Here is a 22,630-nt window from a genome sequence, read left to right as displayed (position 1 = left end):
ATTTCTCCTTGTATGGAAGCTGTGCATGTCTCCACAGATCCTTTTCATCACTCTCTTTACCTTTTCTAGGTCTAGGTATCTTTTTCATAGGCAGAGTGAGATGGAATAAAGACATTTACAACTGACTTACCATCTCCAACTGTATGCACACATAGAAATATAAAGCATATGAAACAGATCCTCAAATCCAGTTTGTCAATATTACTCACCTAAAAAATACTATCAGTGCTGATAACAGTTCAGTGCATCATCTGAAAGCTGTGACTTTGAGAACCTGGCTGCTCATTCACCTCCAGCAGAGGTTTTTAGAACTTTTCATAAACTAAGACTTATACAAGGCATCCAAACACCAATATTGACCAATAACAGCCACTGCATGTATGTGGAGCTGAGGCTGCTCAGCCTTGCTCTGCCCTGCTCTGCCCTTAGACCCCTGCCCTGCTCAGCCCCACTCTCCGTTAGGGCCCGACCCTTCTCTGCTCAGCAGGAAGGGAATTGGGGTGAAATCCTTTCCAATCCCGTTCCCTGTGATCAGCTGGGCTGGTTCAAATCACGGCCTTCCACAGCAGTAGTTGTCAGAAATTACTTCCCATTGATGCCACAGAAAAATATCCCCACTCTCCCTGTAATTCTGCCTTCCTGTGGGACAGTTTGACCTATGCTGAAAGGTAAAATGCCCCAGCCAGCCCTTTTCAGAACTATGGAAACATCAAAAATGGATGAGAAGGCTTCCTACAGGGAGTAACATAGAAAGAAAATTAAAACATTGATTTTTATTAGCACCTTCTACTTTCTGCACCCAAAAAGCTGCTTTTTGGAAGAGCAAATGGATAAATAGGACAAATCTGGCTGCATGATTGAATGAGATCAGGTCAGTGCAGGAGCCTTGCTGCCTCCCCAGCTGCGACTGCTCCTCCATCCCTGCAGCAGGACACATTCCCTGCAGCCCTGCCCGGGATTCACTGCAGACACCACATGTGTGGTGTCAAGAGCCGCTGTCCACACGGACACCACGCTCTCTTGTACCCAATTAGAGGAAGTTTGCTCCCTGCACTGACCCAGGAGTCCCCGGGGGGGCCTCGGGGCAGCATCACAGGGCGCAGCCACCGAGGAGGCGAGAGCCGCCACCCGTACCAAGCACAAACAGCTGTGGCTCAAAGCAATTACCAGGCCCTGGATGTTTTCCACTGGTTCATTAGCATCTGGCAGGACCTAAAGTTCCAGGGTCACAAAACACAGAGCTATTATTTTATCTCAGGAAAATGCACAGCGGCATCCCTCGAGAGCTGTCCTTTTGCAATCAAAGGACAAGTGCAGTGCAGGGAATGGAGATGCAGAATTTCCAGCCATCACATCCCTCAGCCAGGCAGGGATGGGCCCATCGTGCCACAGATTGCTCATTTTTTGTCACACTGTTGAAAACCCCCACATCATCATCCACAAATAGCCCCTGGCAGCACCAGCAGAGCCTGGTGATTCCTCACAACACTGACAGCTGGGTAGGTTTGCACACACCAAGTACACACCAGCTTAAGTTTTCAACACTTCGTTCATCTTTGCAGGAGAACAAAATACACCATTTATTTCCAAACCTACAGTGTCAGCACTTTCTCTGAGATGTATTTGGTGCTCCAGTTTTATAGAGCTATAGTCTGTGTGGTGCACGACACAACAGCTTCACTTCTGTTTGCCAATTCATCTTCACCTCCTGGGGACAGGCTGCCAGAAAACACCACCTCGGGCAGGGATCCAGCCCTAAAGGTGCTGCAGCACTCACCTCCAAAACCCCGTTAGCCCACACCTGCTCTTTCAATCACCATCAATAACATGAAATAATGTGCTTTTCCAATTCTGAGCTTGTACAGCCAAAATCCCGATGTGTTTTTATATGGCCCTGCAAAGGGAACCATGTTTTGATAGAATTCTCACAGTTCTCCCAGAATAATCATACTTTGATTTATTCAGCAGGTTTTGCCATACTCTAATACACCATTTCAACTGTGAGACAGTGTACAAAGGAATTGAAATAACCTCCTTTTTAACAGACCATTGGTTCTAAGCCTTTTAATACACCCTAATGTATATTTAGATATCGATCCATGTTCATTTCAATTATTCCCCATGACAAAGCTAATCACACACTAATGCAATGTGCAGTGTAACAGTGAGTACTGAGTGCATTTTTAAGTCTCCTAAGAGCAGTGTGTACCTCCTCCTTTACTCTCTGACTTCAGGTTTGTTGGTGAGTCAGACTACCTGCTTGGTGCCACATGGGAGGGAGGAAAGGAGCAAACCAGACAGTATTAAACCTATTTTCACTATTTCATGTGGCAGTATCAGTGCCCTGAAGAACCCACTTGCACAGCAGAGCCAAGCTACACCAATCCTGGAGGAAGCTGAAGAGCCCTGACCCTTATGCCAAGCAAAATGAACCTCTGTGTATGTGCAGGGAGGCTAAAGCAAGATGATGCATTTGCAGCAGGGCCAAGATGAATTACATCCATTCCTGTCTTCTTGGCACTAGGAGAGCAGAAAATCATCTTCCTCCCTATTACCATAATAGCTTTCACACTTCCCAACCACCAGAGTGAAGTGTGGGGATGCTGAAAGAAATAGCACATAAACAACAAGCACAAAGTTTAGATAATGTTTACAGTAATTTTTATAATTAGCCTGTGGGGAAAAAAAAAATAAAAAAAAATAAAAGCAATTTGGAATAAGTATAAATGAAAAGGATTCCAAAATGTTTTTCAGTTCAGAGTGGCTCCTAATGCAGCAGCCAAAGCAGGGATCCCAGGGAGATTACATGAGGCTGAGAGCAGAGCCTGTGGGAGCTGCAAGTCCACTGAGAGAAAGTTTTTCCCAAGCTCAGAGAACTGTAGAGTAACATGGATTCTATAAATGAAGTGCAGGTGCTGAAGATCCTGCCTGCCTTCCAACATGACCAGCACTCCCCCAGCTCGAAATTTGAAAATACCTGGTTCACTTCAAAGCACCCACGTTCCACAGCAGCCTCTCTGCTTTAGAAGTAACCCAGAACCACACCAGCTCTGTACTGAAATACTTTACAACCTAAAAGGCTTCCCAGGACATGGGCAGTGAGGAAAGGGGTCGGAATGCCCAAACCCGGAGCAGTGGCTACATCTCAGAGCCAACATGATGAACAAATGAGGCATCCAAAGTGTCCCAAGGCCGGTGTTGCCAGACATTTGTGAGTCACATGGAGGCCCACAGGGAACTATCCTCTTCCAGGCTACTAGGAAACACTGTGGGATTGGCTGTCTTGTTATTAACATGGTAACAATCCCATTTTGTACCTTATAACCCTGCTCGCCCATCAGCACCATCTGCTCTTTCATCTTGAGTGCTGCCGAAAAATCTCATCATGAACATGCTGCTGTCAGTTTGGACTTCTGTGCACGTTTTCAAAGGAACTCTCTAGGTCACTGCTTTGAATCCCATGTGGGCTGGCAGGATCTGAGAGCCCTCATGCTTTAATACCCACTTAGAGCAGGCACAGGATGAGCTGCATCCTGCGTATCGAAGTTCCTGGGACTGGCACCATTTCAGAGCAATGAGATGCAGGATGAATTGGTCCAGGAGACCAGCACTACCACCAGAGTCATCCTTTATGGAAAGATTCTTTTGCAACGACTTAGAAGTGCAAGTGACCTTTTCCCTGGCTGCTCTAAGATTGTCAGGTCTGTAGGTGCTCCTAGGGTGGTGTCAGGTCTCACAGCTGCTTTCCCCTGGGACTAGGATAAAGCCTAATAAGTAAGGCTGCCTGATTCAAAGAGAAAGAGTACAGATTAGCTCGAGAAAAACAGTCTGAAGTACTTTATCTCCCCCAGCAAAGTGCCAATTTGTAATGAGCTACAGTGAGGGGTAACCCAGCTGGGGCACATGCTCAGCTTTCTAGGTGAAATTATGGCTTGGAGGCACAACCACAGAACCCTGAAAGATTCAAGAGACACCTCAACACAGTCCACAGAGGACAAGAAACAGACATTTGCTCATGGTTTACAACCTGCTAGAGACAGACTGAGACAGAAGCAGGACAGCCCATAAGCCTGGCACACAAGAGCTGGGCTCATGATGGCTCACAATATGGTACTTCTGCCACACTGAGTTAGATCAGGGTGCAGTAAGGAGAGCTGCTGATGGTATATGATATATATGTAACTGTGCCAGGAAGTCATGTGTAAGTATCTGCAGCAATGGGAGGCAAAGGTGGCTTAAAATGCCTTTTTAAACCTCTCTGAAAAAGGTGCAGTGCTATAATCTGTAATTTAAAAAAATAACAATAATTGCCAGCTGGACAAAATGGCTTGTGATATTAAAAGATCAAATGATGCTTTTGTAAACCTATACGATGGTTCTGCATTTTTTTTCCCCTGCTTTCTGGTTTGTAGAGCTCCAGCACTATTTGGACAGGGTTTTATTACCTGGAGAAAAAAAAAATCACTTCTGAGAACACACCAGTACTCAAAAGTGTTTGGAATGACACAATTCTCAAATGCAGAAAGCAGTGATTTCTGTGACATTCCATCATTTCATCCTACTGAACACAGCCCTGCAATACAGTACGGAACTGTGTGTATATATCTCCTTCATTTACACATGGAAGAGGGATGAGGGAGCAAATACATCCAGTGAGGAGGGGGGGAGTAAAGAAATGCCTGAAAAAATAGAACCTTTGCATGCAATGAACGTATTATACATTGAAGCACTACCACAAGTTCCCTTTGAACATAAAAAGGGATTAGATGGCAGGGCACTAATGCCCACAGCTAAATCAAGTCCTGTTCAGCAAAACGTTTTACACTAAAAATCCATAGCAGCACAGATGAGGCTGCAGTGCCGATAGCTCTGCACAGCCATGGCTACAGGGCAATTTACACCTCAGCAATAAGTGCTGTAACCTATTTAACAGTTGCCAAGGCACGAGGCTGTGCACAGGGACTGTGAGCAAGGACCAAGGAAGGAGTTACACAGAGCTGTGAGGTCCCTGCAGCCGTGCCCAGCACCCCAGCAAGTCTCAGATCCCACCCCCAGCAGCCCTGGGCAGCCCACTCACATCCTCATCACAAGCATAACAACCCATAAACCCGAAGCCATGCCTTTGGCATGATTCAAAATTCTTCTTGTGTTACACAAAACAAGTAATCTGGCACAGTGCAGGAAGGCAGAGACAAAGAAACAACCAAGTATGTCCCCAAACATGGGGCTACACATCCCAGCTCCCCGACACAGAACACCCTGAAAGGTCCTTATTGAGGCCTGGCATGGGCATAACCCACATCTCTGGGAAGCTCCCAGGATCTGCCCAAAGGTTCCCAGGCTGACTGGATCAGCTCTGTAGCCACCAAGCAGAAAAAGCACCCCAACAGGACCAGCCTGGAGCCCACAGCCCAGAGCACGTGTGTTCATGTCTGTGCATGGCCAAAATACAGCCAGGCCACTGGAACCTGCACTGCCATTGGACTTCCAGAGTAATTCTAATTCTTGTGAAGTTTCCCTTTAAAAATGAGATTTTGTTCTTTAATATTCATTGACTTCTAGTTTGCTTCCCACACACAAGGCATTATTTACTCTACAGTGGCTCGGTGCATCAATTATGGTAATAGTTTGTGAATAACATTTGCATTATGGGAAAATGAGCCTGGTTATTTAGCACTAGCCGAACCATCCCTCTGGAAAATTGTCACAAACATACGTATCATATGCCTCCACTTAAACAGATCTGTAATTACACTAGTTTATTAAAAAGAGCCCAGCTTTTTTTTTTCTCTCTCTTTCTTTTTTCCCCCTAAGTCCTCTTTCTGAGAGCAGATTAACATCTACAGAGCCCTTTCCCTTACTCAGACACCAAAGGTAAAGGGTAATGACTGCTGCTACCATGATCTCTTCCTTTACACTGAGATGTTAGGGGTGTAATGCATCTCCCACATTAGTTTACTTTAATGCAGAAAGTGTGGCTCAGTAATTGTGGCGTTTGATTAATGCTCCCTTTCAGTGCCCCCGGCTAAATTCCAAGCTCAGTTCAACTACTGTAAATTCTGATTAACATCTGTATTACATCAGCACCCGGAGTTTATATTCCACAAGCAGGACTGCACAGTGCAAGGCACTGAACACAGAGAGCACCACAGTCCTCACTTCACCCAGAGTAGCTGCACTGCTGCTACAACTTCTCTGCACCTCAAAGTAGCAAATAAGGCATAAAACACCTTCTCAGTGTGTATGAGCACCTGCCTAAAAGACTTGTCAATTTTTTCAAGCAGTTGAGAAAAGCTAAGAAATATTAAAACAGAGTGTTCACAAAAACCAGCAAAAACACCCTAGAAAAACAGCCAGCTTCGTGCATTGAGGAGCTGTAGTACCCAAACTGACAGCATTTCTTACACTCACACTGCAAAATTCTTGTCAATAAGTAGTTATGTTCGTGTAAAGCAGCTGTTGGCTTGCTTCTGTAGTGTCCATTGGAAGCTCAGATAGACTATTGACACTGAAGTGCAGCCTTGTTATTCAGCAAGATGTGAAAATAAAACAGTAATGTTGGACAAGCTTCAGTTTGCTCTACCTCTGTAACACCTTCCACCTGAGCTCTCAACACATGGAAGGTACCAGGTATTGGTGTATGCAACACCAGAGCATCTTCACACCCAGCACAGCACACTCCGTTTTCTCCACTGTAGTGACAAAATTGAAACTGGTCTAATTTACCCTGTACAGCACACGGGGGGTTTGTGCATTTAGGACTTGCTCTAATGCCGGTAATTCCAGCTATGGAATGACAATCTCCACAGGAAAAGCTTCAGCAGTGGCACAGCACACAAGTGCACCAAGTGCTGGGTGTTGTACCTCCCACACGGGCTGGGAAAGCAGCTCAGCCCAAGGCCAGGACTGCTGGGCACACACTGAACTGAGCCAGGACATCCATCCAGCTCGGCAGATCAACACCTTGGTGGCTCCTCTGTTCTCTGGGAATGCTGGAAAGTCTAAACCAAGCTGGGAACTGAACACAGGCCAGTAAATTGCGAGTCTTTAGGTGGTAATGCCAGTGTGAAAGGACTGTCGCTCTCCCAGCTTGGGGGCACTTTCCAGAGCAGCATTCCAGCCTTGGGCTCTGCACAGCCCTGCTGTGCCTGTACCCTCCAGCCAGCTGTGACCATGGCAAGGACTGACTGTCCTTTTGAACTTCCAAGTAGAGATGTCAGTGACTGGATGTGCAAGGAATTCAGACACAGGAGAGCTGGTCTTACAATTAACTGGACATAACCTTCCACTCAGTTCAGGGTCGCCAGGACACTAAAAATGCCACAGCAGAAAATCTTACACTAGAAGAGTAAGATTGCATCTGGACAGCACCATGTGTTTTGAAATGTCAACTCCAACACACCATATCCTTTTCCGAGATAAGTGAGGAGGGAGATGTAAAAGAGAAATTAGTTATTCTTGTGATACACTTGAAATGTAAGTATTAACTTGTATTGAAGCTCTTGATCTAACAAAGTACCACTACAAAATGCACAACAACAAAGCCCAAAGCTCACCCCCATCCAATCTAGGCAATGCTACACTCAGCACAGCAATACCAAATCCAACCAAACCTTTTCCCTCTGCTTTGGCCCCCTGAACAGCACAGCACCGTGCTTGCCACAAGGCTCAAAGGTGACACTTTGTGTCCTGTCTCAGCAGGAAAGGGGTGCTTGTTTTAACAGCCCAGAGAGCAGGTTGGCAGCGCTTGACAAGGCTGAATCAAAGTGTCTGCAAAGAGAATGGCAAAGGTCAGGCTGATGCTGTGAGCTGGCACTGCAGTGATGTGCCACGAGCTCCTGTCTGCTGGAAAAACATTCAGCTCTTGTCTTTGACACGCTCTCCCCTGCCACACGTTTATCTTCCCCATCCTAAGAGAGGAAAGATTAAAACAGACATGTAAAAAGGATGAGGAAAAGAAAACTGCAGAACAGTCCCCTCCCTCATTTTAATTATTGATGGAGACAGCCTAAGCAATCTGTAAGCCATATACATAATGTATTTACTTGAAAATCCCAGCAAATCCACATGGCATTACAGAACAAACTACAAGCTGATCTGGGAGCACTGTCTTAAGAACTGGGTAAGCTGTCTCCATATACTCAAAAATCTGTTTGACAAACGGAAAGATTAGATTAATGTTAATAATGTTAAGGTCCTCAGCAGCACTCCCTGCCCCAGCAACCCGGTTTGGGTGTCCCGGGTCTTGTCTTTCATCCACACCAGATAAGTCTGTGCTGCAAACGACTGTGCTTAGAATGACAAAGGCAAGACTGGCTTACATTCTTGAAGCCCCCCGGTTTGATTATACACCCCATCAGTAATGTTTAGGGATCAGCCAGAAAGCAGCAGATGTTTTACATAGCAAAAGACCACATTAAAAAAAAATCCCTCCTTAAAACAGCTGCTTCTAGGTTTGGGGCTAAGGAGGGTGGGTGGGGGTAAAGGGAAATGGGGGCAAGGAATCAGACCTCAGCCTGACTTTGGTGAAAGATGCTGTGTCCCCCTCTGCCCCGACACTGACTGGAACCACCTGGACAAGAAATACATTCATTAAAAACAGCGTTCCTTGGAGAGCTGACACACAGTGTAAGCAGCAGCAGCACAGTTTACTACAGCATGAAAATTCAAGATCTGGAGCTCATTGAGCCATTCGTTGTGTTTTAATTTCCGAGGGGTTTTTTTGTGTTTTAATTTCCGAGTTTCCTCTCTCTCCATAAAGAACTCAGGACAGCCAAGGAGCAGAGCACTCAGTGAGCCTGTGTGCTCCAGCGGCGAGGAGGGAAGGGGCTGGGGACTGCCACTGTCACCCCCCAGCACCGGGATGTGACACGGCACAGGAGGAGCCCCGGCAGGTCCCGGCTGGCCCGGACACCCTCCCCCTGCTCGCCCAGATGCTGCGAGTCCCGGCTGCAGGGCAGGGCCTGTTTGCAATTTTCTTCTCAACCATCACTATGAAAACACAAACCTTCAGACAAACGGATCCTTCACTTCCTCCTCGCTGCTTTTAGGGGTTTCTTTAATCTTTTAAGCTTCTGGGTCTAATCCAGCAGCTGCCATCAAAACTACTTATACAACTGCAGGGGAGGGAGGAGGGAAGGAATGGGATATACCAAATCATGAAACACATTTGCTGAGCCTCTTTGTTCTTACCTACAGCTGTAGGTAAGTGCATTTGGAGGGTATCTGTTCACAGCCCAAACACATTTCTGTACATCTACCTGTGATGTTCTCTACTGCCTTATCTATAAAAATATGCCTTAGAGATATGCTACCAAATGAATAAGATGACACATCTGAGCTGGCAAACTGCAGCACACACATGGGCAATAAAATGGGGTATCTCTGCTCATGCATGAATATGGTATAGGCAGACAGCTCCCAAGATGATAAATGCTGCTCTTTCCTGAAACCTGAAAATATTTAGTGGTGCTTTTCAAGGAAGGCTCCTGGAGTCAGCAAGCATAAAAGAATGCTTGTTCTCATTTCAACAACAGCAGAAAGCACGTTTCAGCTCTCCTGGCAGAAAAGTTTAACACATGGTCTGAGAGCACAGCAAAAGTTCAAAATCCATAAACAAAGAGAATCAAAAATTGTTAAGATTACATTTAAAAAAAAAAAAACAGAAGTACCGCTGGTAATTTTGAGCACCAGCATCTTGCAATTTCTGGATGATGCCCATAGTTGTATATGTCCTAAACCCCACATTTAAAGGGGCTGATGAGGCACCAGGTGGACACTGCTTAGGGCAGTGCTTTTGCTTCTGGTATTCCCAGGACACACCACACACAAATGCTCCGTTTATGCTGTGTAGTAAATATGCTGGTACATCCTTCTCTTGGAGCACAGCCTCATCTCCCAGCATACTGATATCTACATTAAGTTTCTAAAAATAGCATGTCCTTCTTACATAAACATGACATAAAGGAATTGGGTGACAACTGACCAAAAGCATCCCTTTAAAAGGCAAACTTTGCTGAGCACCAAATGCAACCAACATTTATAAGCAGCCAAGGCTTTTCGTATTAATCGAAGAAGACAGAAGAAAGCTTCTAGATGAAGTCCCAGTTTGCCTGGAAAGGAAAGGTATTTCTTCTACACACTGACTTGATTATTCCTATTCCCACTTATTTATAAGCTAATGAGTTTTCCAGTGGATTTCTATTTCAGAGAAAGATCTGCCATAAGCACCCTTCCAGGTGCAGGTCCTATAGGAGCTCTGCTGTTCCCATTGCAATGGAGAACTCTGGCATTCAGAACCAGGGGTACCATCCAGGCTTTAAAAACTCACCTAGAGTTTTCTTGAAGGAAAAGCTTCTAGAGTTTCCAGAGCCTTTTTAAATTACATGACAGCTGTCCAAACACAAACGAGAGCAGTATTAACTTCTTGCCTCTGCAGTCGTTCTGAATAATTCTTCAGTGTCTCATTGCTTATCCCTCCTAGCAACAGGATGAACCTCACCAGAACCAAATCAGCAATGCACAGGAAAGTTAATATGCAAATGAGTCTGGGGGGAAAAAAATAGTTTTTGCATAACCTGGCTAATCCCTAAACCTCAGGGTTCTGAATTATATATGAGTTATTAGAGCAGGATCGTCTCTGTGCCAGTGTAGAATACGTCGGGGAGACACAGGGCACAGCCCGACACTGAACTGCCAGGAGATCCCTGTTGTAGGACAGAAAGAGAATTAAACAATGACTCCAGAGATGTACAGCTGAGAAAGCCAACACCAACCACCCCTGACGCCGGCCAGGAGGGGACTTTGTGCCATCTGCTGCCAAGCCAACAGGGAAAATCCCGACTGGCACACCCTCAGCTGTGTGGGCTGGAGGCGCTGCCCGTGCCCCCGCGCCACTATGAAACGCTGGTTTGGCTCTCAACTACTGCTCACAAGGCTCCATTTCACCCCAGGGGTCCCCTCCAGATGCCATCAGTGGTGCAGGGCCATGGCAGCACCCAGGGACACCCATGGCACCCACGGAGCCTTCGGAGCGTGTTTTTCCTGGCAGCTGTCACAGTGCAGTTGAACTCTGCCTTAGGAGTCAGAGCTATGCCGAGGACAACCGAGTGTTTGTAGGTTCAAGTAATTCTCTGCTGACCCCAATATCACACTCCCTGTTGCCAGGTAACAGGGCTGTAGGCAGGATTTTCCCCCCTGCTGATGCACAGCCTGCTGTGATGGCTGGGCAGACCCCACACCTACACCCCTGCTCTGGGTTGCGTTTAACTCTTCATTGACATTTAAACAGCACTGACAGCAAAGACAGAGATCTCTCCTGATATCTAGGCCACATGTCTTGGAAAAACTGGTTTGCAAGCCCCTGCAGAGAGAAATTAATTTACCTGGGTCTCCAGCACGCAGGTCATCCTCCCCTGCCAATACATCCTTGCAGAAGGAGACTGGGACACAAAGCATCCTCTCTCCTGGCTTTGGTGTCCCAACAAGTACCCTCATCCTCTTTGCCATTTAGACAGGACACAGGGAACAGGACACAAATAATAAGCTGCTAAGCCAACAGCTACACCATCATCTGAGGGCATGACCCCAAATGCTCAGTGTTAGGACTCAAATATCTCTTGGTGAAAGTAAGAAATGGAAACAGGATTTTTTTCTCATCCTTGGTTAAGCCACGCTGCTGGACTTGCTGCTCATCACCAGAATTTCCTACATTCTCCCCACTGCTGAAATGCAGCAACATTGAGCTTGATTTGAATGGCTTTGGGAGATACCAGAATCAGGGGTTTGGATAAGCTAGGCCCTACAATAACTACACCTTTTAAAGTATCTTTGGAGCTTCGCTTCTCATATGTGCTATTCCTGCAAGTGTCGAAGCCTTCAAAGCTTCTACAGAGGCTTCTACTTCCTTCAGACTGTACAAACTCCATGCCACGAAACTAAACTACTTTTTCATTGTAGCAAAGCAAATACCAACTAAGGTTTTCCTGTTGTGCACTACTTTCTGATGGGCATTGATAAAGCCCTCGGTAGTTCCTAACTCTGGCCCAGGACAGTCAATGCAGCAGCAAACTTTGCATTGGTTTTTCTATAACAGAACCCATTTAGACCCAGAAAAATGGAATCCAGAAAAAGGACTGATGTGTTTCAACATCACTACTTCTTCAGCCACCCAGCTCTGAAAAGCAAGCAGGCAAAGAGCTCCTCACAAATGACTCTTGTTTCCCCCCTGAATGTTTTTATTCATTGGCTTCAACACTGTTGCAAAGCACATGGGAGAGATGACCCAAAAGGATGGGACAACATCCCCACACAAGCTGCTGCTAATAAAAGCAGCATTCAACAGCATTGCCACTCGCTGGTCACATTTTCCAAGGGAAAAGACAAGGAAGAGGAGCAGCAGTGTGTTGTGTGCTCGGGCTCTGTGACACGCAGCTCCACACAAATTCATCAAGTTTGATAATCAGCCTCCTTGGGAAGGGCAGCATATTTTGGGCACATCTACAGACTTGATCCACTGCACATATTGTATGGAACCAGCCAGTGAGTAAAATGAATTCTACCAGTTATCTGTGAAGTCCAGTATGAAAATTACTGAATTAAGAAGTAACGAGTCCTCTTACACATCACCCAGCAGGACAGCAGAACTAGAGCTGAATAAAAAAAGGCAGCAAAGTGAATTACTGGACATGAACTTTCAAGCTAAATTACAGAAAATTAAGCCCTCTTCTGATATAATTTCCTCCTTTTATCTTTCATTTTTTATACAATTATGCACTTCTGGACTTTAGCCAGATAGGAAAGATGATCTAGGTCAGTGCTTCTCCACCGCTTTTTCCACTGAAGGACCAAGATGTTTTGGAGAGGGAAAAATATCCCAATTGACATTAGATTCCACATTTTCCTTCCAGCTGGGACGACAAGGCTGCTACTGGAGCACCTATTAATTCTTTAAACAGAACCACATTGCTTTATTTATATAATAGCAACCTTAGTGTTATAATTGGTATATTTTCATTAGGCACCAGCAGCAAGCAAAGACACACAGCAAGATTTCTTCAGGGATGTGTCCAACTGCACAAGGATGAGGATGTTTACACTTTTTTTTAAAATTAGTTCTTTTATGGAGCCTTTTTGTTACCTTAGAGACCTTAGTTTGAACTAATTTGAACAAAGCTACTCTAGCAGAAAACAGACAAGGAACAAGAAACTCCTTTGTCATAGTCATGCCTAAGGCTCCCCAGCTTTAAGATTTTGTTTTACTCCATTTTATTCCATTGTCTGACTGCTTTTACCATTACTGTTTGCACTCAGACAGCAAAGCTTGGTTTCAGGCAGCTAGAGATTCCCATTGCTCGGGCCCAGGTTACTCCCTCTGACATCCCAGGACACAGCCTGGAAAAACAGAACATGCTCACAGGCTTTCAAAGGAATGCATCTGCAATCCCAGCTTTCACGTTGCCTAAATGGTCTCTGCAGATAGTTGGTGAATCATGACACTGGTTTCCATTTAGAGTAGAAAGGGAATGAGCACCTTCAGGAGCCTGTGCTGCTCAGAGCCTGATTTCTGGTCCTTGCCCTCCCTGCTGTCACATGTGGGGAGCAGATGAAGGCACGGGATTGCCGGTTCCAGTACAAGCAGCTGGAAAGAAGATACATGGGCTAGAAAAGCAGGAGGAGGCCAGATGTATCAGTTCCATTAGCTCAGAATGCCCTACAGGAAGAATATGAGGGTGATCCCTCAGACTCCTGTTTGCATTAGGGAAGTAAGTGAACACACACATCCCCTGCAGCAGCTCGAGCTGGGGCTCCCAGCGGACCCGAGCAGGGCGTGGGGATTTGCTGGTACAGCTCTGCCTTGTGCAAAATCTGTCTTGTGAGCACTTTTCCTCTGGGAAAAGTGTAACATATTCCCTAGAAGGGTTGGATGGCTGCCTCAAAATGATTGTGGATTTGGGCTCAATCAGTCAGGGGATAGAAGCACAGTCCTGAGGTTGCAATGACACCTGCTGATGAGGAAGGCTGCGATAGGGACATGTGAAAACAGCCAAGACCTGGAGTTCACAAAGCAGAATTATACCTCACTGAGTACCTCTGGAAACACAAGGCTATGGGTGGACAAGTACCCAAGGGGATGAAGGAAATGCTGCAGGGTAAAAAAAGGGTAAGACAGTCAAATCACTGTTTCTAGCTCCTCTGAACATACACGAGGTATCTACAAAACCCAGCAGCTGCACGCTCTGTGGAATGGCTTGCAAAAACCCTGCTCCAGCAAAGAGGGCATCACAAATATTTTGGCAGTACTAGGAAAAAAAAATAAAAGCACATTTGCTTCTCCCTGTGTGATCTGATAGAATATGAGTGTGAGATACTTTCTCCTCTTCATTCCACATCTTCTGGTCACCTCCTCTAACAATGAACACCAGGAACTAAGGAAAAGAGTGGCAACATTCCCCATTTTGATACGGGCAGACTGTCACTCCTCTCACCTGCAGACACACTGCAGGTAAACACAGCAGTGGGGAGTAACAGCTCCATTCCATAACACAACAGCAGACCCAAATTCAGATCAGCATACTGCACTTCTAGCAAGACAGTCTGTATTTATTCCCAAAACACCAACTAACAGACACATGATATTTAAATCCTTTGTGCTTTCCTAAGGATGGCTTCTGCTTTCTTCAAGTGAAAAAGTCAGGACACAGATCACAGACTTTCTGTCAAGCAATCAGGGCCTCTGTGAGCAGAGAAGGGGACAACAGCTGCTGCTCTGCAGCATTAAAGGATGCCATCCATAATGACATTATACTGTCCCTTTTACTTAATAAACACCAAATTTAAAAATAAACTACAGCTCTCCTTTGATCTGTGGAAGCTGAGATGGAGGGTGAGGGGAAAGAAGGGAGAAAATGAGGACTTCTGTCAGGCAGTGATCGTGGAAGGGTCGTCAGGACTGGAGGCAATGGATCCCCACATAATGCATGGAAACCTAGGTAACACAACAGCAAAACTATGAGAGGTGTGGAGATGAAAAGTGCTTTACATAATTAATTTTCTTTTTAAAAAGTAAAAACTAATAAAAAAAAATAAATCTGAACATCCCAAATACGAGACATTTTCAGCCAGGCAATTTGCTTAACTCATGCACTTGAGCAAGCAAACATGAAAAGCTTTTCACACATATGCCATGCCCTGGCCTGAACTGCTTTTCCCTCCCCTGGGCCACCTCCTCTCGCCCTCAGTGAGGATCAAATAATACTAGAGAAAAGAGGAGGTAAAGGTAATCACTAACACATGAAAACTAACAACAGGAACACCAGCAAGTGCAGGAAGCAGACTCCTTGCTCCTGGTCCCGAATAGAAACCTGCCTGCTGCAGGCTTTGCTTTTGCCTTGAAGCTGTAAATGTTATAATAAGGTCAATGTGTACACAACCAGCTCTCTGACAATAATTCAAAGCTCTCAGGGCCTTTAAGCCCCTGTTTGCCTACTCATGAGCTTCTTGGTGGAATGAGGGAGGCATGGGAGGCTGGGCTGCCTGAGGTACAGCCCTTCGTCTTCCCTTCAAGCATCTCCCACCTGCAAACAGGGGGAAATGCAAACAGACAATATGAACAGGAAAATAGGTCACTTCAATGATTTCAAACTTCAAAAATATGGAAGGGATTCAACACAGGAGCAGGGAAGGTGACAAGAGAGAGCATCACACACTTCTGATGAATCCATTTGATCCTGTGACTGATCAGACTTTTTCAGTGAGATTGCTTTCTAATTTATGCCTTTAAATGGAAATAAAGACCTTGATCTTAGCATTAAATTTATGCAGATAGATCCTTGAGGCAATACTTCCACAGAAGACACCAAAAGTGCAAAGACATTAGATTAATAATGCAAACACTGTATGTGTATCTAGAGTGACTCTGAGGATTCAGCAGCTGTCAAATCCTCCAGTAACTCCTGCTCTGTCATTTTGACTTCAGGAGTAATTGGAGATTTCCTTAAAACCCCCAGCCCAGGTGCCCTTACCCTTTCTAAGAGGCTGTACTGAAGGTGGACACAGCCTTGCTGTGCCCCAGGCTGGGCTCAGTGCTGCCCCAGCTCCCTCACACAGGGCCATAAAGTGCCAGTGCCAAGGTTTGGTGGAATTAGGATCACTGTTAGATTAGTTAACAGCTGTATAATTAGCAACGCTAAGCCTCGATGTTTCCCCTTGAAACCTGGTTTTTACAGATATAAATAGCAGTGTTAATGATCTCCAGCATCACTGCTCACACCCAGAGCCCCTCCTGCCTCCACCAGCTCTGGTGTCACTCACTCAATGTCACATTCTCCTGACTTTCTTGTAACAGACATAGAAGGAGATAAAAAGAACTAAAAAAAAGGCAGAAACCAAAAATAAACCCCAAACTGAGATGGACCAAGAAGGACTTTTTTCCTTACATGCATCAAAACCTTAGCAAATAACAGCTGCAGCTTGTACTTAAACTGTACTTTCAAGCATTAACTTAATTACATTTCACAAGAGTGGGAGGAGATGGTACCAACATTTCATACACAGGTAAACTGAGACAAAGGAGTGCAATAGGCTGGAGTCACACAGCAGGATGATGAATGGCCCCGAGAATGAAAGTTGAGTGCCCAGCACATCACCATGCTATTTACCAAATGGGATAAAGCACCAGGGCACTCCAGCACCCAGACGTCTTTCATAAATCTGTCATGGCACACTACATGTTAATGAAGGGATATGAAGAGCATTTTTCTTTATTTGGAGGTATTCAGTGCAGGAAAATTTCAAAAAATAGAGTTCACGCTCTTTGGATAAATTTGATTTGCCAAATCTATGAATGAGGCAGAACCCAGATTTGTCACGTCTGAAATCCCAAGTTCAGACAATGCAATTCTTAAATCATCTTCATACTGTTAATTTATCACCAGCAATATTACCACCTAATGAAAACCATCCACCACTTTCACCAATGATTAAAAATATTTCTTTTTAAACATTTAATCTCTGCAGAGCTTTCTAAAACTCTGCAGTGCAGCAACACAATCTCTGGAAATGTCCACAGCACAGATTACAGACACAGTGACAGTAAATAAATTTCTAATACACAGATATTTTCAGCTGTTCCAAATTTCTCACCATGGCCAGCACCACACGTCTGAGAGAAAGAGCATCTTTGGAGGTAAAATACAATCAAGTGAGAATGAGAGGCTGTTTCCAGGAACACTGTTAAGGATTTACTGGGGTTTAGGAATGAAAATGTGACATAATACGATAAATTGAACAGTGCTGCTCACAGTTCCCTCTGGGGCTACAATCAGAGCTTGTGGTCTGTGCTTTTGCACCCTGGGCTTCCAAAAGTACGTTTTGGGGTACCTTCCCTTGAGCAGCACAGAGTCCCAGGCTGTCTGAGGAGATGGCAGGCCTGCAGCAGAGCAATAAACTTCCAGGACAGTCCCCTACAGTATATACACAACCCCTACAATACTCCCTGAACCCACTAACTGCTTTAATGCAGTGAAGACACAAATCCCAACATGCCAAGGCTGCAGGGAGCTTCTGAGAGCAGTGCAGGACCCTGCTGTCATCCGGCCACGCTACAGTCACAGAATCAGAGAATATGCTCAGTTGGGAGGGACCCACAAGGACCATCCAGTCCAACTCCTGGCCCTGCACAGGCCCAGCCCCAAGATCCACATCCCCTGTGCCCCAGAGGATCATCCAAACCCTCCCCGAGCTCTGGCAGCCTTGGGGCTGTGCCCACTGCCCTGGGGAGCCTGGTCAGTGCCCAACCAGCCTCTGGAGGAAGAACCTTTGGCTGAGATCCAACCTGACCCTGCCCTGACACAGTTCCAGCCATTCCCTGGGTGCTGTCCCTGGTCCCCCCCAGAGCAGAGCTCAGTCCCTGCCCCTCCTCTGCCCCTGCCCAGGCAGTTGGAACTGCAGTGAGGTCTCCCCTCAGTCTCCTCTGCTCCAGCCGAACACACCAAGTGCCCTCAGTGTCCTCATACGGCTTCAAATCAAGGCCCTTCCCCATCCTTGTGGCCTCCTTTGGACACTCTCTAATGGCTTCATATCATTCTTATATTGGGCTCCACCCTGGCTGTTCCCTTCCCAGCTCTCACGGTGCCATCCCAGTGCCAAGCAGGGAAATCACAGAGGAGAAGCCATTGGAGAGGCAGCAGTCCATTACACCTACCTGGTCAAGGATAATTACCCCCATTAAAACACTGGTAGAGCTTGTAAATAGAAACAAGTGACTTGTCAAAGGAAAAAATCCCCAGACAAACCCTCTGCTCCCCCTTTCACCTTTTCATCCTGTCACTGGGCAGAGCAGGAGCCCACAGCCCCAGGTCTCCTGGGGCACCTCTGACCCTGCGGAGCCACCAGCACGGGGACACTCTGCAGCCACCCTGGAGAGGCCACCAAACAGAAACATCCCTGACTTCCTGGAACGTGGCTTCCCAAAGAAACACTGGAAGAGAAAGTCTGAGAGGGCCCAAGAGCTGAGAGGAATCAATTCTTGCTCACATTCAGAGAAATTTGCTGTCCTCAGCAGCTTTGGTCCTATGCAGGGCTAGGAGCTGGACTTTGATGATCCTTGGGGTTCCCTTCCAACTCAAGATATTCTGTGATTCCATGATTTGGGTGCTGTCTCCCTTCACCCAGACCCCCACCAAAGTCACTCCTTTGGTTCTATTTAAAATATCTGAGTTCCTGGGGTAACTAACGCAAAACCAGACCCTGACCTCATTTCCCGTGGAGTTTTTGTCCTGTGAAGTCACAATGGATCACCCACATGCTCTGACAGGCCGGGGTTTCCACACCCAAACCCATGACTATGGATTTCACTCTTCTCTCAGTCCCTTTTCGTGCTGTGCACCGTGGAAACACAAGGCACTGCTCTGGCTCTGCAAAGCTCACAAATCCCCAGGACAAACCCTGCAGAACTTGGCTGCAAATGAATTGGATCCACTGTTCCTGTGAGAGTTCCTGCGTGAGTTTCTCCTCTCTCACACGAAGGAAGGAGGAGTGGAGGGCTCTTTGCCTCATGGCACCACTCCATCCTCTCTCAAAGCTTGAAAGGCTGTTGCTAAACAGCCAGTGATCCAGGGCTGTAAGAGGTTTTGGCAGAAGCCTGCACTGGATGGTGCTGAGCCAGAGAGAGAGGAAAGCACTGCTGCTCTATGAACATAAGGACTCAGAGTCCAGCTGGGACAGCTCTGATCTGTGGTTCCCGGGTAGCTGATAGTTCTAGGACAGAAACCTTTCATCAGGGGAAAAACACACCCCTTTTTTTTTTTCCAAGGCTCACAGAGGGGTGTTTTGTACCGGGAAAACCAGCACAGAAGATGAGAGGAACAGGAAAATGTATCTGCTTGAAATTGTCACCAGGCCAAAAAAACGACTGCATCATCTGAGGCAGCTCAGACACAGCACGTACCAGTGAAACGGCGGCTCTTGGTGGCTTTAGCAAAGCTGTGCCACAGAAGAGGACAGTCACAAAATATGAGGCTTGTAAAGCAAAAGGCAACAGGGAATCACGGGGCCTCCATCATTCCCAGTGCCCAGAACGAACCCCCCAGCGCTCCGTCAGCTCAGAACCACAGAGGGGCAGCGAGGGACAGATCCCTGCTGCAGGAGTTACTGGGACACATCCAAACCAGCATTTGTTAGCACTCACACGGACACAGGGACAAGGATCTGTGCAGAGATGTAATCCGATGCACCAGCATCTGGCTGGCACACAAACAAGGCGTGCTTTCATCCCCACGGGCAGGGCTGGAAGCACTGCTGCCTATTTTTAACATCTTTAATTGCTCGCAAAGCCGAGGAAGGAGCCAGCCCCTGCTCTGCACACAGTCATTGTCCCCAAACAATGAACCACCCGGAGCCAAAGCGCCTCCCAGCTCCAGCAGCACTGCTGATATGCTGCAGAAACCCGGTATCCTTCTGCCTGTGGCTCCAGGGAACAGCCAGGAGGAGGGGAGTAAGTACGCTGGGATTTATAGAGGTAAGTACAGGCATTATCTTTATCTAGGGACAATCCCCCTGGAGTTTCTGAATTTCTGCCTGTGAGACAGACTCAGGCCACTGATCTGAGAACTCCCTTCATACCAGTTTGTCTCCCAGTTTGTTTTCCCATCGCTGCCATACACTGACACCTCTTGGGAGAGCAGCCAGAGTGGTAGACAGAGCAAAACACACAAATAGGGCATTTTTTTATAAGAACGAAAAAATTCAGTCATCGCTCCAAATGGACCAACATTTGCTGGCATCTGTTACCATAATGACTGGACAGTTTAAGCCATATTCTCTCCAAAACATGAAATATTTGGTAGAATGAAGAGAGCTCCCAGACCACTTCATGTAGGACATGCGTGCCCTCAAAAGAAATCCATTTCTGCTCAATAAAAGCACTCCACCAAAGCAGGAGGTGGCAGAAGCCTTGCACTAAGCCACAGCAGCACAGTCTGACTCACACCTGTTGCTGTGGAGGGACCAGCCACATTATAGTCCTACACCAGGGCCAGTGGAACCGAGCTGGGCACCAGGGCTGGGCAGCAGCTGCTCCATAGCCAGGCCATGGAAGTGAAATTCTGGGACCACCAGCATGTCCAGTCAAAAAAGTTCAGCTGCATCAGAGCAGCTGTGTTACCCAGCATTTTCCTACATAACACCCTGCTCCATCCCCTGCCACATGAAATTGCAGGTGATTGTTTAAATACACTGGCATGTGTGAAGGGAACCCTGGCTCAGATCATACAAGGCATCATTACTGATGGAGGAAATGGCTGAGGGAAAACAACCCAAACCCACACTGCTCACCATCAGAAATGGGGTTACATGTTTGCTTTGGAAGAACTCTGTCAGGTACAAACAGGCTTCATCCCACTAATTTCAAAGCAAGCAATTCTCTTGTTCATGGAAGACTGACCCAGGATACTTGGCAGGAATTCGCTTCCCAAAGTGGGCGAGTGTTTGAGCAATCAATAAAATGCACACATTGAATTCCTCCCCAAAATGGGGTCAATAACTGAAACAGGTATTAAGTTAGAAGTTGCTCCCACAACAGCATTGAAAGGATTAGAACACTATTCCTCTTATCCCTGCATTCTTTTCCTTCTCACATCACAGCGAGTGACTGACCTTCAGAGACCAAAGCAGAAATAAATAAAGATGACAAGACCAAAGATCAGCCGAGATTTTGACTTTGGAAATTCACAATATCAACAGCACTGCTCTTGAGCACAAGTCCAGGAGTTGGGAGAGATGGGTTTATAACCAGCAACTACAGAAACCTTCTCTGAACTTTACACTCTAAGCTCTGTAGTGAGTAGGAATAAAGGACCTTTATTAAAATGAGAAGTTAACACTTAGGACTGTTAATAAATATGAATTAAAGACTCTCAGTAAATTCAAATTCTTAATAAAATGCCTGTGACAGCAGGTTCACTCACAACATCCATTTCTTTTGATCATGATTTCACACAGAGTTGTTGGTTCCTAAAACCAAAACAAGATGGATTTTCCTCTTGTGCCTCCATATTTCCATTGTAACTGTTGTGAAATGCCACTACACATTTTTTTCCAAGAATAAACCCTAATGAATCAAAATGGGGATTTTCTGCACACTGCCACACTAAACATTTCAGTGTTTGCCATCAGTAAGACACTACAGTGTCTTAGTCCAGATTTTAAGCCTACAAACTGAACACTTCTAGGTTAATACCAATATGTCCCACACTTACAGTGCTACATTTTGTGTTATTAATAAAAGACTGTGATTCATACATACAAATATGTTCTACATTATTTCACCTAAAACATCACTTGGGTGTTGCAAATTACTTGTCTCTTTTCAGAGCACAACTTGGTTCTGTTTCACACTGATTTGAAGGACATGGAAACCATAGGGTGTGTTTGAGAGATAAGGCAGAAGAAATTGTAAACCTAGTAGTATTTATCACAAAACCCACATTATCTACTGCTGTAGCCACTGCTTTTATCTTCATAGGTATTATTATTTGCCCATATATAATGGAAAGCTAAATATCCCTATTTTCTCCTAGGCTTGCATCCTGCCTTAGCATATTTAACCTGGCAAAGTACAGCACAGGCTGCTCACAAGTGTGTTGAGGAAATAACTAATTATTTTAAAGCAGGGTCTCAGTGGAGAGCCCTGACCCATTCATAAATGTAGTTCTAATTATTCTGTTGGAAATTGTGCTTCCCATTTATATCCATTCCTATGTGTGCCAGAGCCTGGCATGGACAGCACTGTCTCAGGTGTGCCTTGGAGCACGACATACCTACCTATGTTTTGGAATAATTTTCTAAAGATAACATACATAAAACATATATACAAACATGCAACACTACCTTTGTTGAGACAACCCTTCAATAACTCTGCTAGGGATACACATTAAACACTCCCTCCTCCTCCTCCTCCTCTCAAATGACCACCATATCAACCCCCTCATCTTTAACTCATCTAACCCAGCCTGGCCATGGCAAATCACTCACATACACATTTTAAAGGCATGTTACAAACCCTGAACATGAGACTGTTCCCATTGGATCTTCCAAACTTAATTCTGAGCCACAAGACAAACTCTTTCAACAT

At 45.8% G+C, this 22,630-nt stretch overlaps 1 protein-coding gene and 1 long non-coding RNA gene across 6 annotated transcripts in view; one reads left to right on the top strand and one right to left on the bottom strand.

Annotated features, from left to right (window-relative positions):
- Positions 1-22,630, bottom strand: part of LOC113978231 (autism susceptibility gene 2 protein-like) — a 397,184-nt gene that overhangs the window by 150,069 nt on the left and 224,485 nt on the right. The window lies entirely within an intron of this gene.
- On the top strand, positions 18,870-21,349 carry LOC113978235. Its single transcript, XR_003537516.1, has 3 exons — positions 18,870-19,000; positions 19,313-20,017; positions 21,142-21,349. It is a non-coding gene; the product is annotated as an uncharacterized LOC113978235 (long non-coding RNA).

Source organism: Neopelma chrysocephalum, unplaced genomic scaffold (genome assembly GCF_003984885.1).
Source record: "Neopelma chrysocephalum unplaced genomic scaffold, ASM398488v2 Primary Assembly neopelma1_299, whole genome shotgun sequence".
Taxonomy (NCBI): domain Eukaryota; kingdom Metazoa; phylum Chordata; class Aves; order Passeriformes; family Pipridae; genus Neopelma; species Neopelma chrysocephalum.
Note: the sequence above shows the minus strand (reverse complement) of the source record. Positions and strands in the feature narration are given on the sequence as shown.